Genomic DNA, 15,393 nt, shown 5'->3' with positions numbered 1-15,393 from the left:
GGCAAACTTTAAGATGACCTTTGCTGAAATTCATATCCTTGCATAACATCCTCATCTTAGTGTGGGCTGAATTTAGTAATGTCTTCAACAAGTAGAACACAGCCTAGACGTGAGATATCATGTTAAAGATTAGGCTACAAAGACTGGCTTCCATCTTGGGTACCCCTCTTGCTCACTTACTCTGAGAGAAAACAATTACTATGTTATGCTGTCCCAAGAAGATACCCATTTGGCAAAGAACTGACATCTTCAGTCAACAGCCACTGAAGACCCAAATCCTGCCAACGGCCATGTGAGTGATCTTGGGCAGTTTACCTAAGCTCTCTGAGGCACAGTTTCCTTAGGTTTAAAATGGAGACAAATATCTATTTCAGATAGTTACTGTAAGAATTCACTGGAGAGACAGACAGGCTCCTTTGTTCACCTTCTCCCCCCAAGTCATGCCTTGAGATGTCTGCAGCCCTGGTTGGTGCCTTGATCACAGCCTTGTGAAAGATCATGAGCCAACAGATTCCTAACCCACAGAAACTGTGAGATAATCAGTGTGTGTGTCTTAAGTCACTGTGTTTCACAGCAGCTTGTTATATGGTAAGGGATAAATACTTGAAAGACTGCCATTATTATCATCCTCATCATTATTGTGATACAGAGCTAAGGCTTAGTTACCTACTCCAGATCACACAGGAAACCAGAGAACAGACTGGTAGTCAGACAACCTGAGATCCAATGCATGTAAACATTACATGTATGGCTTCCTGATGTAATAGTTTATGAACAGAATTTGTTTTTAAGAATTAGCTGTTTAAGTTCTTATATACTGTCATTGGAAGTTTAAATTGATACCAACATTTTGGAAAGCAATTTGGCAGTACCTATCAAATGTAAAACTGTTTCTATTTTGCAGTATCACTTAGCCAGTGGAATTTTTTCTGTAAGTTATGATATTAATTTCCATAAACTAAAATGCTAATTAGGAAGTACATAGATGCATGAGCACTTAAGAGCATGAGTGTTTACTACGCATTTTAAAAAGGCAAATAACTGAAAATAATACAAATGTTCACTACTAGGGAATCTGGTTGAATTATGGTACATCAAATAGTAAAAGAATATATTGCTCTTAAAAATTAATAAGGAGTCTAGTGCAGTGGTTCACTGCTGTAATCCCTGCTACTGGGAATCTGAGGCAGAAGGATCACAAGTTCAAAGCCAGCCCCAGCAACTTAGCAAGACACTCTTTGAAAATAAAAAATAAAAAGAGCTGGGTTGGGGATGTAGCTCTATGTAGAGCACCCTGGGTTCAATCCCCAGTACTAGGGGGGAAACGGATTAGTAGAAAAAAAATGTGAAAGAAAAATATCCTGCCACTAATGGTAGCTATCTCTGAATTGCAGGCAACATTCGCTTTCTATATTTTATCATTATGAAATATTTGAATTATTTAGAATGAGAACATGTTTTTCATAAGGAAAGAAACTGATAAAGAATAAAAATATTACTAAACTTGCTATCCTGGAGTAAGGTTTAAATTTTACCATATTCAACTCTTACTGTCTAAAAGTAAATTAGAAAAAGAGTTTCTTATTTTTGAGGATAAGAAGTGGTATAAATAAGTAAAATATCTATCCCTTAAGAGCTCAGTTCTTTTAGTTCTGGAGATATATATATATATATATATATATATATATATATATATATATACATACATACATACACACACACGTATATACATATATATATACACACACACATACATATATATATTTTTTCACACATGTATATATGCATATGTATTGTGCATACATATTATATATATTTCTGAGTACCCATGAGATGTAAAGCAGCCTGTAGGGAACTTCCTCCCCAACTTACCATGATTCTTTGCAGCATCCCCTGGCCTATCATGATGCTGTTGTTCAACTTAGCATTCCAATTCCTTCTTCCATTAACTCAGAAGAGAAAACCCAAGCTAGCACAGAGCCTGTAATCAGATCAGCTCGAGCTCCAAGCATTCTTGACAAAGGAAAATAACAATATTTTCTTTTTTTGCTATTTGACATCAAGGAATCTGGATGTTATTCAGTTCAAGTCATTCATACCAACAGAAGCTCAGAGGTGGAACACACATGGGAAGTAAAGCTTAGAGACAGTATTGCATGGTGTCAGAGCATGAGAGTTAGGGTTACAATAGTCTGCATTTGGATGTTCACAGCTGAGTGATCTTGGGCAGTTTACCTAAGCTCTCTGAGGCACAGTTTCCTTAGGTTTAAAATGGAAACAAATATCTATTTCAGATAGTTACTGTAAGAATTCACTGGAGAGACAGACAGGCTCCTTCGTTCACCTTCTCCCCCCAAGTTAAGGCTACTGTTTACTGAGGAACTAGTAATTAGAATGAACAAATCATTATTACAAGAAGGGAAGTTCTAAGGCATAGTGAGTTATTTTGGGGTTAATGTGGTGATGAAATGGGAAGCAAATATATGCACAGTTCCTTCTGGACTTATAGTGAGGCTACATCCCAACTAAACACAGTGTAAGCTGAGAACATCTTAAGCTGACAATACATGTAACACACCTAACCTCCCCAACTGAACAGCTTAGCAACCCAGTCCACTGCAGAGATCACCTCTTTACCCTGGTGGTTCCCAGGAGTTGCATCATTAGAGAGTATTGTCCCATATTTTGCTAGCCCAGGAGATCAAAATCCAAAATTCAAAGTATAGTTTCAACTGAATGCATATCTTTTTAACACAATTATAAAGTTGAAAAATTAACAGTTGAACTACTGTAAGTTGGGGACCATTTGTCTATTAATATTGTACTCTGGTAAATTTATCTAGCATTGCCAGGTTCAATATCCTTCTATCTTTCTCCCTTCTCCTTCTTTATCATAACTACTAATATTCCTGACTTAGTTTCATTTTAAAGTAGTATAGATGAAGCCATTTTTTTTCTTATTAACTTATTCATATCAAAATGTACATACTGCAGAGGTTTATATAATACATTGGCCTGTTACTAACTTCAGTATCTCTAAGTTTATAATTTGGTATCATATAAAGGAACATGTTATCAGTTATAGAATTGCAGGATATGATATTTTTCATCTTTAATTTTTTAACTTATCAGTTCAAAATAATTTCAAACTTATAATTAACTTAAAAAAACAGTAAAAATGTTTCCATATGCACTTCACCCAGCTTCCCCAAATGTTAAACTCCACATAACTGTCGGCTGCTTATTAAAACTAGAAAATTAACACTGGTAAGATACTACTCGAGGTTTCGATCATTTTTTTCGGGGGGGGGGGGGGAGGGATGGTATCGGGGATTGAACTCAGGGGCACTCAACCACTGAGCCACATCCCTAGCCCTATTGTGTATTTTATTTAGAGACAGGGTCTCACTGAGTTGCTTAGTGCCTTGCTGTTGCTAAGGCTGGCTTTGAACTTGGGATCCTCCTGTCTCAGCCTCTGAAGCCGCTGGAATTACAGGTGTGTGCTACTGTGCCTGGCTCAGGTTTCCCTCTTTTATTTATTTATCTATTTTTATTTTTTAGTTGTAGTTGGACACAATACCTTTATTTACTTATTTTTATATGGTTCTGAGAATTGAACCCAGGCCTTGCACATACTACGTGAGTGCTCTACCGCTGAGCCACAACCCCAGCCCTCAGGTTTTTATCTTATTGAGAGAAATGTTGGGGTTTGAGGACAGAGAGCCCTGGGAAATTCTAGGCAACTGATCACTGGCTTATGAGTGATTTAAAACAGCAGACAATTCAGAAAAAAATTTTTTTTTTACTTCCATGATGAAATGAAAAGACACATGTATTTTACCTTCTTCTATTAGTCTGTTTTCTGTTGCTATAACTAAAAATCACAGATTGGGAAATTCAAGAATAAAGGTTTATTCAGCTCATGGTTCTGGAGGCTAAGAGGTCCAAGGTCAGGGTCCAATGAGGGTCTTCCTGCTGGGTCACTGCATGGTAGAAAATATCCGTGGCAATACAGAGCACATACAAGAGAGCCAACTGGTTTTCATAACAGATCCAATCTTGAGATACCCCATTATTAGCACATTCATGCACAAATGGACCAATCCATTCTTAAGGGCAAAGCCCTCTTGACCTAATCACTTCTTAAATGTCCCACCTATTAGGGTCTCATGATGGGGATTAAGTTTCCACATGAGTTTTAGTGAGGAAAATCAACTCATAGCACCTTTCTTTTGTAGAGATTAATGATAAAATTACCTGAGATTCCTGAGACATAAACTGAAGAGAGTTCTTATTCCAACAATTATTTAAGTGATTCTTTATAAGGTACTAGTTCTTCTGGATATTTGGGAATATCCAGATAGGAATCCTTAGTCCTGTGTCACCAGTCACCTCATGTTTAGAGAGATTATCCCACATAATCGTAGGATCTCAACAATCCTAGGAGCTAGGAACTATCTCCTGATTTAACTGAAAAAAGACAAATTGAGGTTTAGAGAGCTAGTAAGGAAACCAGCCTGTTCTTGGATTTAACTTCTTGCTACAATGAGATAAGCACTACTGAAATGTTCTCAAGTCCAGAGTCATATATTTATATATGAAATCACTTGTCTTCGTTTTATATAAAGAAGAGCATGTGCATATTTTCACAGGAATGATTTTAAAAGAAAAGCAAATATACAACAGAAAGGTAAATATATATAATGAATCTTTTAAAAATGAGTACATTTAGGGACAAAAATTGCCAATGAGGAGAATTGACTGAAGTTATAAATGTCATTCCCGGAAGGGTTATGTGTGCACATGGGAATGGTGCAGGGGCACAGAAAGCCTCAAGGGCTTCTCAGCCCAGAAAATCAAATTCTGAATTGCATCTATTTCCACCTTCTCATCTTTTTATTAAAAGGGACACACAGTCTTCGTATTTTAACAATATGTTTCAAAAGTTCTTATATTGACCATAACTTGATGTCTTTTCAAATATATACATGTTAGTATCTAGTAGTCTTAGTGTGCGTCAAGTTTCCTTTGGGGTGTGGAGTTGGTGAGCATATCCTAATGTAGTAAGAGTCCACTCCGACAATGGAGCAGAGCTTCTGCTTTCTCCAGATGTTTGCCACAGTTCCTATCGCACTTAAGGATGTGGGTGGCTGATGATAAATCCATCCCCACTAGCAGTAAAGCTACTCCCAGAATCCCAAACGATCGGTGGGAGAATTGGCATCTTTCCATAGGAAAAGCAGCGAGTTATCCTCAACAGTGGGGCGGGGAGCTCCGGAGATGAGTGCGAACCTTGGGCCTCTGTGGGTTCTACTTCATTTTCAAATCATCTAAAAAAATTCATATGACTTTAAGGTGTGTCAAAGCCGGACCCCCTTTTTTGAGAGCGGAAGAGTAGGCGATGGGAAAAGGCTTTTCCTCCGGATGGAAGAGGGAGGAGGGCTCCCGACAGACTCGGGAAGTCTTTGGGGGAAAGGGCCCGAGGTTAGACTCCCCTTCTAGGTCCCGCGCTTCTGCAAACTCCGGTCCTGGACCCCACCGCCTCATCCCCCTCTGCGAGTGTGACGGAGGAAAACACGAACCCCAGCCTCCTACCACCCCGTTCCCGCCACACTCTTGCAGGGCGCGGAGCACAGAGCAGGCGGGGAGGGCGCGGCGCACCGAGGGAAGGGCGCAGGGCCGGCGGCGGCCTCGCAGCGCGTCCACATGTGGCGGGGCCGGGGGAGGGGGGGCGCGGAGCCTAGGGGGAGGGTTTACATCTCGGCGAAGTTCCCGGATGGTCGCAGCCTCCCGGCGTTGAGCGCTTTTCCTGCCCGGCCGGCTCAGCCCTTCGGACCCTGGGAGAAGTTTCCCCCAAAAAATGCCCGGCGCGCCTCGGGGCCGTGGAGCCGCCCGGAGCTGCTGCGTGGTAAGGGACGCTCACTGCCACCGCTCTGGGCGCGGCCCGGGGTCCGGGGCTTGCGGGGACGCCGCGAGGGTCTGGGCTCGACGGCGGGGTTCGGAAGCGGGGTTCGGCACCGGTGACGCGGGCGGGACAGCTCGGGATGCGGAGGCCGCGTCCCCTGCAGGCGGTGGGCGCGGGCGGGGCCTCGGGAGGGGCACGATCCCAGGCCCCGCGGCCCGCGCGTCCTGCCCACCGGGTCGATGGCCCGGGAGGAAGGGGCAGCGGACAGCCGTGACTCCGGACGCGGGCGCTGCCGCGCTGGGCGCGCTGCTGGGCTCCGTGGACTCGGGGCCGCCCGGAGGGGCTCGCGACCCGCTCCCGCAGAAGCCTCCTGCGCGGGGGCTTTGCGGCGATGCCCCGGGGGCGCATCTATATCCCCAGATCGAGCGGAGGGGGACTTTCGGGCAAACCGCCGGACACATCATACTCTGGCACCGCCTCGCTTTCCTAGTTGAAGGGAGCGTGCCCCTCCCACAAAAGGAGCTTTCCTCTCAAAGCTCCCAAATAGCCGATCGATGATCTGTATAGACGCGCGCAATAGTGGGCTGTGTTGTCCCTAGAGGCACGGCCAGTGCTGGTCAGCGCTTTTCCCTTCGGACTGCTTCACTTCAGTCTTGCACCCCCCCCCTTTCTATTAACATACTTTTCTTGTTAAAAAAAGAACTGTTAAAAGTTGCAAGTGTAAGGAAAACCAGCGGATTTAGGGGTGACCCAGATCCTCGACTGAAGGCTACACCTTGAACTCAGAGATTAATAAAGGGTGTGTCTGTATAAGGAATGCCTGGTTAAGTCTCTGGCTCTGCCTATTTCCCAATGGACTATTATCCGCTAGGGTAAGCTCCAGGCTCCAGGCTTTATCTGAGTTCTTCAGAAGCTTTGCAGGTTGTCAGCTTTGAGTGAGTGGACTTAGTACCTTTTTCTGAAAATCGCTAGTCAGTTCTGTCCCCTGGATCTTCGCTGGACACCACCGGGTTCCCCATTTCTCCTGCCTGGCATATGTAGCTTCAAACCCCAGGAAGTGTAGTGCAGCTGCAGAGCCAGGTTCAGATCCGGCTCTTTATGCCACTTTTCCAAAGCCATTTCACAAAGACACTGCAGCTTCATTTTGGATCATTGGTAGGTTTTGCCTCCACAAAAAATGTCTATTTCTATAAGGGATAAAATAAATCCAAGAAATGTTCTATTTCAGTTTGTAAATCACCTTTAGACTTTGTAAAGTGAGAAAACTCTGCATAGGATATCAGCACCGTGCATCTTAATCCCTTTTACAATGCTAAACAACACTGCACTTGTGTATCCATGCTCTCTGTAATTCCCTGCCTGTCATCTCCACAAGGTTGAGTTTCTCAGCAACCTGGAGGTGTTACAGTCTACAAATCCCCAAGTGCCATTGAGAGCCCATTTCCTGTTGAATAGAAGCCTGCTGACTAGGCTTTGCAGGTGTTCTAAAACAGCTGGTTAATGTTGGCTTACTTCCGGGGACCTACCCAGCCCCCACCACAACTTTTCTTCCAGAAAAGCAACTAATATTCTTTTAGATTGTGTGATCTAGAGCAAAGAGACTGGAAAGCAAGGTAAGATGAAATTTGGAACATTTAGAGAAGATAAATGTATTTCCAGCTGGAGGGATTCATGCTTTCGTTGTTTTTTTTTTTTTTTTTTTTTCAGTTCATAAATTGTCTTCTGTATGTTTAGCCACCTTTTGGTCCCTATAAAAGCATATCATGCAACTTGAGCCTCACTTATCTCATTCAAAAATGGGGCCCATAACCTTTGTTTCCTCTTGTCCCAGGGCATAAAGATCAAGTGGAACAATGGGGTGTGAAACAGCAAAAAGTAGCTTGACACAAAGGGCCACCTAGGCACTATCAGTGGGCAGCACCAAGACACAAGAGCAATAATGAGCTGAAAGGGGGTTGGTGGTGAAGAGAAGGAAGTATTCCAACACCCTTTAAATTTGCTGTCTCAGATACTCAGGCCACCCCTGGCCTTCTTTTGTGATTGGTATTTGGTACTAGGTCTGCATCACTGTCTTTGGTATTTCAAGGTGTTCTAACTATGGTTATAATTTTTGCAACATGTGGTTTCCACAACAGAACAAGGAGAACAAAACTAAACAAATACGATTTTTTAATTTGTTGCTATAACCCCTTCATTTCCAAGCATCTGGGATTCTGCCTCCCAGAGCTGTGGTCTTCCTGAGGCCTGTCCTCCAGTGTGTCCTACTAAATTCGTAATGATTTCCACACAGAGGTCTCTCTGCTGCTGTTTCCCAGCAAGCCACAATTATGCCGTGGTTCTTGAAGCTTTGGTAGGCACATTTATGCTTTGCTGGGACCTACAGATGTGAATATGAATCAGGAAACAGTTGGAATCAAACCAATACTCACTGAGCTTTGAAGGTCCTTGCTAGAGGTCACAGCTATAGGGAAACTTCGCTCAGAAAAAGGAGTTTGTCCCCGAATGTTTACCTTTGAATTACAGATGAGACTGGTTTCAAACAGCAGGAATGCAAAGCATAAAGTGAAAAAAAGATGCAGATCAAATTCAGAAAGTTTTAAGGAAAGTAAATTTCCCTCCAGCTGGAGGGAGTTAGTCTGTCATTAGTTTGTTCATTTAACAAATATTTATTGTTTGTTATGTGTCAGCCACAGGAAGATTAAAAATAGGTACATTTACATTGTATCTCACTGGTTCTGCTCCAGTTGAGGGACACTGCAGGTTTTCCTTCCCTGTGGCAGGGGAAGACTTCCTCACTCAACCTCATCGTATTGCCCAGCCCTAACATTTGTCTTTGTTCCTCACCCTGCAGGTATATGATCAGGTTGGAATAATTAACTCTGTCTCTTATATACTTTTAATTAATAAAAACTCTAGACTCAGCAAAGTCTCCAGAGTATCTGCAGTTAGTTAAGTAACACTATCTGCTTAACACATGTAAACTAGCATTGAAGTAGGCTGGCTTTTATCCATGAGTATGACCAGAAGCTTATAAAGGTTTGATTCTGTAAGTGTGGGATTTAGGAATCTATTTTGGGCTTCTGAGATCTATTTTGAGAGCTCATAGGTGTTGCTGAGATGTTGCCAAGGTGCTGCTAAGGGCAGAGTTTCCTAATGGTTACAGCATGGGCTATGCTTTTCCTGTCCCAGTACTATTTTTCACACGGTTTCTTTACCATTAGAATGAGAATAACAACCTCTAACTCAAAGGATTGTTTTGAGGGTCAGATGTAGTTTGTATGTGGGTCACTTAGCAGACCATCTGCAGTAGTGCTGTTTTGGGGTATTTGTGGGCTATTATTATTGGCATTAGTATTATCAGTGTCAGTATGTAGAAGACACTGTTGGCAAAAAGAGCCTAAACATAGAAACTGCTTTTTTAAAAACAAATTAATATGTAGTAATAATAATAATAATAATAATAATAATAATAATAACAATCCCTTAGCTGTCTGTAGTTTACTGAATGTTTCACATCAGTCATCTCACATGCTGTATTCTCTTAACCCTGAGAAGGAGAGATCTCACTGAGAATGGTATTATTGTGGGCCACCAGCCTGCAGTGCCTGCTTACCCAGTAGAACCTATTCCACTAAGGTTAGCAGGACAATTAAGGACAGAAAACAAAGACAAGATATATCACTTTCCTGGCCCTTTGGCACCAGGAAATAGCAGGTTAACATGTTGTGGTAGTCACACAGTGGCTGTAACCATGAGGGGTGACCAGGAATTAGACTCACTGCCCCAGGTCAAGCTGCCTTGGTCACAGGTACAGTAATCAGGTCCATCAGATGGGGATACCACTGCTCCTTCTTGTGGCCAGGGGTCAGGGAACTTTGAGTGCAGGGAGGCATGCTGAGCATTACAGATTGGTCCCAAAAGTTGTTGAAAGTCAAAAATAATAGACTTTGCTAACATTCAATGAAAGAAGAATGTTGTTAAAATAGATAGAAGATACACTTACAGTTTTTGTTAGTTCAGTAGCTTTGATAGCATGGTTAACATTGTAAGAACATGTCACTATGTAACACTTTGCATTGCTTACTCTGAGTATATTTTTCCTTTCTAATAAGCCATATTTTTAGTATAACTCAATTTCTTTTAATCTCTCAATTTTATTTAAGTGAATGAAATTCTTCAAAGCTTTTTATGATCTTGTCCAAGCTTTAAAAAAAAAAAAATCTCTCCTTCCCTCCCTTCCTTCCTTCTTTTCCCCATTTCTTTCTGACTCCCTCTTTCCCTTCCTTTTGTCCTTTAAGATTACCTCTTACTATGTCATGAAATTGAATCATTTAATAATCATGCAACCCTGTGAGATTTCTGTTTGTATATGTGGAAGTTGAGGATGGAAGAAGCTAGGTACCTTGCCCAAGGTTACACAGCTAGCAAAAGAGTCCTCAGACCTGTTGCATCTGATTCCCAACACTACCCCTTCACCCCTTCCTTCCACCACCGGCCTTAGGGCACACTGCAGGGCACACTGCTTCTAGTGTCAAGGGCTGTAGCTCAACAGAGCTTTCCCATTCCCATCTGCATGCCTTTGCCTTGCCATTCCTTCCTGCCACACTGCCCTTTCTCTGAATTTGTTGTAGAATCCTGTAGAATCTTCAGATTGGTCACAGTTAGTTGTTGAGAAGCAAAAAACAGTAGACTTTGATAACATTCAGTGAAAGAAGAACATATCTAAAATAAAGGAGAGACACAATTACCTAAGACCACACTGGTTTAATGACCTTGATAAACTTGGTTCACATTGTAAGAATATGCTACTTAAGTCTCAGTCCATTTCTTCTGCTGTTGGTGTGGGCCTCTCCTGTGACTTGAAATCCACTCTGTGCTGGATTATAGTCACATGTGTCTCCTCTTTATATTGTAGACTCTTTTGAAATACTTTTTTAAAAAATTCATTTTTATACTATCTTGAAATAGATTTTTGATGAATAAGTGTTCAGTGGCTATTTATTTCTGTAACTCTGGAAGAGTTGAGGTGAGTGATTTTTTTCCTAAAGGCAAAGTAGATCATAGTTTTGCAGAAGAGCATTGGGTTTCTGAAGATGCTAGGATTTGAAATTCATCCTAAGAGGGTCCTTCTCCATCACTGATATGAGTATGTATATGCATAATTAACCTTAAATGTTTTTTATATCTTCTAAGTTGAAAAATAACAATGATTCTACAAATAAAGGAATAAGATCTTGTGTTCTTATAAGGAAGGGCAAAAATCATTATTGTAGAATCTAAAGAGTGATGCTTCCTGGTCTGCTACTTGCATCTCTTTCCCTTTCACATGAACGAGGATGGACTCTCCTTCCTATGGATCTCACGCCCTTGGCTTTGAGAAGAAGTGTACAACATGAGGAAGAAGGCTGAGCGAGATTGAAGGGCACCAGCCTCCCCTACTGCCATAGGCTCCTTTCTCTTTGGGGGGGATAGCATTTCTATTAGGAAAGGGGGATCTGTGGCAGCAAAGAACTAGTGAATAAAATAGAAAATTCAGAGCCAAATAATTTTCTGGGCCAGTGAAGTTAATTATAAATAAAAGTAAAAGTTTATTTTTATGTTTTATTTTCTTACATAGATAATACATGCTCCTTTGCAATATACATTCACATATATTTACATGTATTTATACAGGTGTGTATATATGAGCGTGTGTGTATATATACACATACACACACACACACACACACATACACACACACACACACACACACACACACACACTCACACATACATATGGCTCTTAAATAGGCCTGCATACTATCAGTTAGGCCTGGGAAGGACCAAGGGAGAAATCTGACCCTCTCTTGGAGTGATGCAATGGTAAGCTGTTGAATACGTTATTAAATAATGGTCAGGGAATCCTGAGACTCCTTGTTCCCTAGCAAGATAGATTTTGAAAGCAATGAACCTTCAGACTTTGAAGATCTTGAGAAAACTTGTACCCTAGCTATTTACTTTGTGAGAATGTAAACAGTGAGATCAGTGTCCTGACCACAATAGTCCTGTGTTATGGGGATGGATAGTTAAATAATGGAGACAGTCAGATCAGCCTCCAGATATGAGAGAATGAAAATGCCTGGCTCTTAAACAGCCCTGCATGCTATAAGCGGCACACACATGTGTGTAGCATTAGGCTTGCTGGGGTGGGACTTCAGGAAGGACCACGGAGATGGGTTGAGAAAGAAGTGGGTAGACGGTAAGAGAAGAAGACCGAGCCAGGTTTCAATAGACAGGCTGCCGGACACAAAGGCAAGGGTTCAGATGGTTTCAAAATTTCTCATTAGATTTTTCAGGGCCTAGAAAAAGGCAAAGTAGTTGAACAATTTAAAACCCTTTCTAAAAAGCAATAAAGCAGTTTACTTTAAGAAGGGCCTGTGCTTCTCTGCTACAGCCAGAATTTGATTGCCATGCATGGTAAGAAAGAACCAAGAATGTCAGTTTAAATAATCTTGGATTTTGTGAGTAAAATTTCACCTTATTCTTTTTTCTGGTTTTACCATTTTTTTCTTTCTTTTTTTAAAGCTTCACATTTTGTTTGAGACAAATGCAAAAATTACATTATTAAATTTGGAGCTTTGAGTAACATTTTATAAGCTTTCAGGACTAGAACTTCACTACTTAGACATCATAATCCCTCTTCCTTTAATCTTCTCTTTTTGATGAGGAACTGGGAGAAGGAGAAAAAAAATTTCACTTGGTTAATGAACTGTGAGGATAGTATTATGGTATTATTTTAATCATAAAATTCCTTTCTGTATAAAATTCTCTTACACATCATTTCCACTTTGCTGTTATAAAATGTGTTATTTCTTAGAGCTTGGCAGAAGTTGTTAACCACTGGGCCAGGTGCTCAATATTTGTAGTTTAGAGCCTTTGCTTCCTTGTTTTTGCTGAAAATGTGACTCTATCACTTTTTAAAAATTATATTGTAGTTTCAAATGTGCTCATGTTACAAAAGTATTTGTGTGTGTCCTAAAAATAAGACAATCACAATAGAAATATATTTTTCAAATTTTTCTGTCTCCCTCAAATTCCCTCAGGGTAATCAATATCATCAGTTCCACAGCTTGCTCTTTGCTTATGTAACTATAAACATACAAACACACACACACACACACACACACACACACACACACAGCTTCTAGGGTTAAAAATAGAATTATACACACTAGGCTAGATTTTTTTTTTTTTCGCTTTTGCTTTGCTAAGGACTGAACCCAGAGCCTTGCCCCATGCTAAGGAAGCACTGTACCACTGAGCCACACCCCCAGTCTCAGGCAACATTTTTGAAAACACATAATAAAGCATCGGAGACATTCTCTCCAGATGAAAAAAACTCTTTTATGTCATGGATACTTAATATTCCTTAATTTACTTAATCATTCATATTGTTTTAAGTTTTCTTCAATATGGTAGTTCTCAGAACAATTTGTGTGTGTGTGTGTGTGTGAGAGAGAGAGAGAGAGAGAGAGAGAGAGAGAGAGAGAGAGAGAGATTATGCTAACATACAGAAGCTTTTATTTCTGTCTGTCGGGTCCCCAAAGTACTATTACTTCCAAAAGTTATAGTAATTCAAGTCTCACTAACACTATTTGAAAATATCTGTTTCCCCACATTCTTGCCAGCATGCTTCATTTTAGAAGTATAAACTTTCTAATCTCTTTTTCCTGTTTTCTTTCAGATGATTTCTTTAGGGAGCACTTGTCATGATTTCTACCTTTTTAAGGAAATTCACTCATTTGATTCATTTACATGCTGTCTTTTGCTTAATTTTGCTAATGTGCATATGATTTGTTTTCTAGAACTAGAAAAGAAAAACTTGTGCCTAAGCTCACAGAGCTTAATTGTCCTGCATTGAAATGAAACAAAACACTTGATTTGTATTTATAATAAAGTAAATATAGACATTTCAATCCCAATTTTCCCCTTCTAAAAGGATATTATTTATATTTCTTAGGAAATATAAATGTTTAATGGGAAGAGCAGAAACTTAACAAAATACAAAGATGGGAAATTTTAAAAGAGTTCTAAGCCTGCAGAGCTAATTGGCTTTCCCTCCTGAATCCAAAAGTCTAAAGACAAAGGTTCTTTGAGAGTTTTAAGTTCTGCTGAATTACATAAAGAGGAAAAAGTGAATCACAGCAGATAGGAATTTAAACCTGGACTGCTGTCCACAGCCCCTCACCTTGTTGCTCCTGCTTATTTTTCTGGGAGGTGAGACTAGATTCCACTTCTCCTGTCCTTGTAGTTGCTGAGTTCATTATAAAATTATTTGTACATAACTTCAGCAGTACATTGGCTAATCAGAAACAGCTGTACAACTGGAGTTGTTTATATGAACAGAAAAAATAAATCAATCAGCAAAATTTCTTGTGTTCGAGTGGGTCAGGCCAACATTGTGTAGCCCAGAATAATAACAGTGCTTTGTAACTAACCTGACACAGATGGTAAAAAGATTGTGTTTGGGCAGCAGAAGTTGAAACTGAGAATTAAGAACCCCTGTGATAGCTGCCATAATAGTGGGACTTTATTTTTAATGTCCGTGTTTAAAAGGCTAGGAGGATTCATAAAGGGACATTCTGCTTTAAAAAAGAGCATATTCCCCAAGGGCCCTATTCCCTGAATGAGGCTGACTTGTCCCCCTGAAAGAGAAGTCTGTACATTCTGCCAAGCTGCCAGGGCTGGAGCGAACCAAGGGCCGAGTGCTGGGAAGTGCCAGGATGAGGCGGGCAGTGACGCATCTGGCTGAAGGGAGCTGCGCCAAACCCGGGAAGAGACACAGGGTCCCAAGTGAGACTGAGGCTGAGGGCCTGAAATGGTGCAGTGGGAGAAATTCCTCAGATGACATGTCCTCACACAGAGTGCTGAAAGCCCCCAGAAGCTGAGCGAGTTCCCAGAATGTGGCCCTTGTTCATGTGGCGCCAAGCAGCCAAAGTTCATGGAGACTCTGGGACTGTAGGACAGGAGGTCTGATGAAACAGCAAAATCTCCAGACCCCAAGACACACACATGACCCTTTCCCAAGGGACCCTGAACTCTCCAATGCTTAAAACTACAGGCCACTCTCAAGGCCAGAAATGTCCCTACCTCTGATAGCCGGAGTCCTAAGCCTGGGTTGGTCCTGATGTGGCACTAACTTGGGAGGTAGCCCTATCATGCTTAGCCAGCAAGTGGCGCGATGAAGGAAGATGCCACCTGGAGGAGACCAGGCACCGTTTTCTCTTGCTGCAGACAAAGTTTTGGCACTAGGATTTTTAAAAATTTGCATCTTCTTGGGGCCCCATGTGCTGATGCCTGAAGGCAGATGGCCCCTCTGCTTGCCCTCACTGCCCTGGTTCTGGATGCCCGCCAGTCCTCAGAGATAGTGTATACCCTTGAGACTTAAGTCACTTTTAAATTAAGACATGATTATCAACTGACTCATTTGCTTAATTCCTTTCACATGG

The 15,393-nt window shown here is 41.3% G+C and overlaps 1 protein-coding gene and 1 long non-coding RNA gene across 2 annotated transcripts in view; one reads left to right on the top strand and one right to left on the bottom strand.

The window, feature by feature from the left end:
* The window catches only part of LOC308631251, a 930,091-nt gene that overhangs the window by 741,721 nt on the left and 172,977 nt on the right, over positions 1–15,393 (bottom strand). The gene's annotated exons all lie outside the window — the stretch shown is intronic.
* Positions 5,626–15,393, top strand: part of WIPF1 (WAS/WASL interacting protein family member 1) — a 117,985-nt gene continuing 108,217 nt past the window's right edge. The window contains exon 1 of the mRNA XM_081262457.1: positions 5,626–5,908. The gene's annotated coding sequence lies outside the window, so the exon portion shown is untranslated. The remainder of the gene's footprint in view (positions 5,909–15,393) is intronic.

This window comes from Spermophilus citellus, assembly GCF_964194105.1.
Source record: "Spermophilus citellus genome assembly, chromosome: 11".
Lineage (NCBI taxonomy): Eukaryota > Metazoa > Chordata > Mammalia > Rodentia > Sciuridae > Spermophilus > Spermophilus citellus.
The sequence above is the reverse complement of the archived record's forward strand: the minus strand, read 5'-3'. Positions and strand labels throughout refer to the sequence as shown.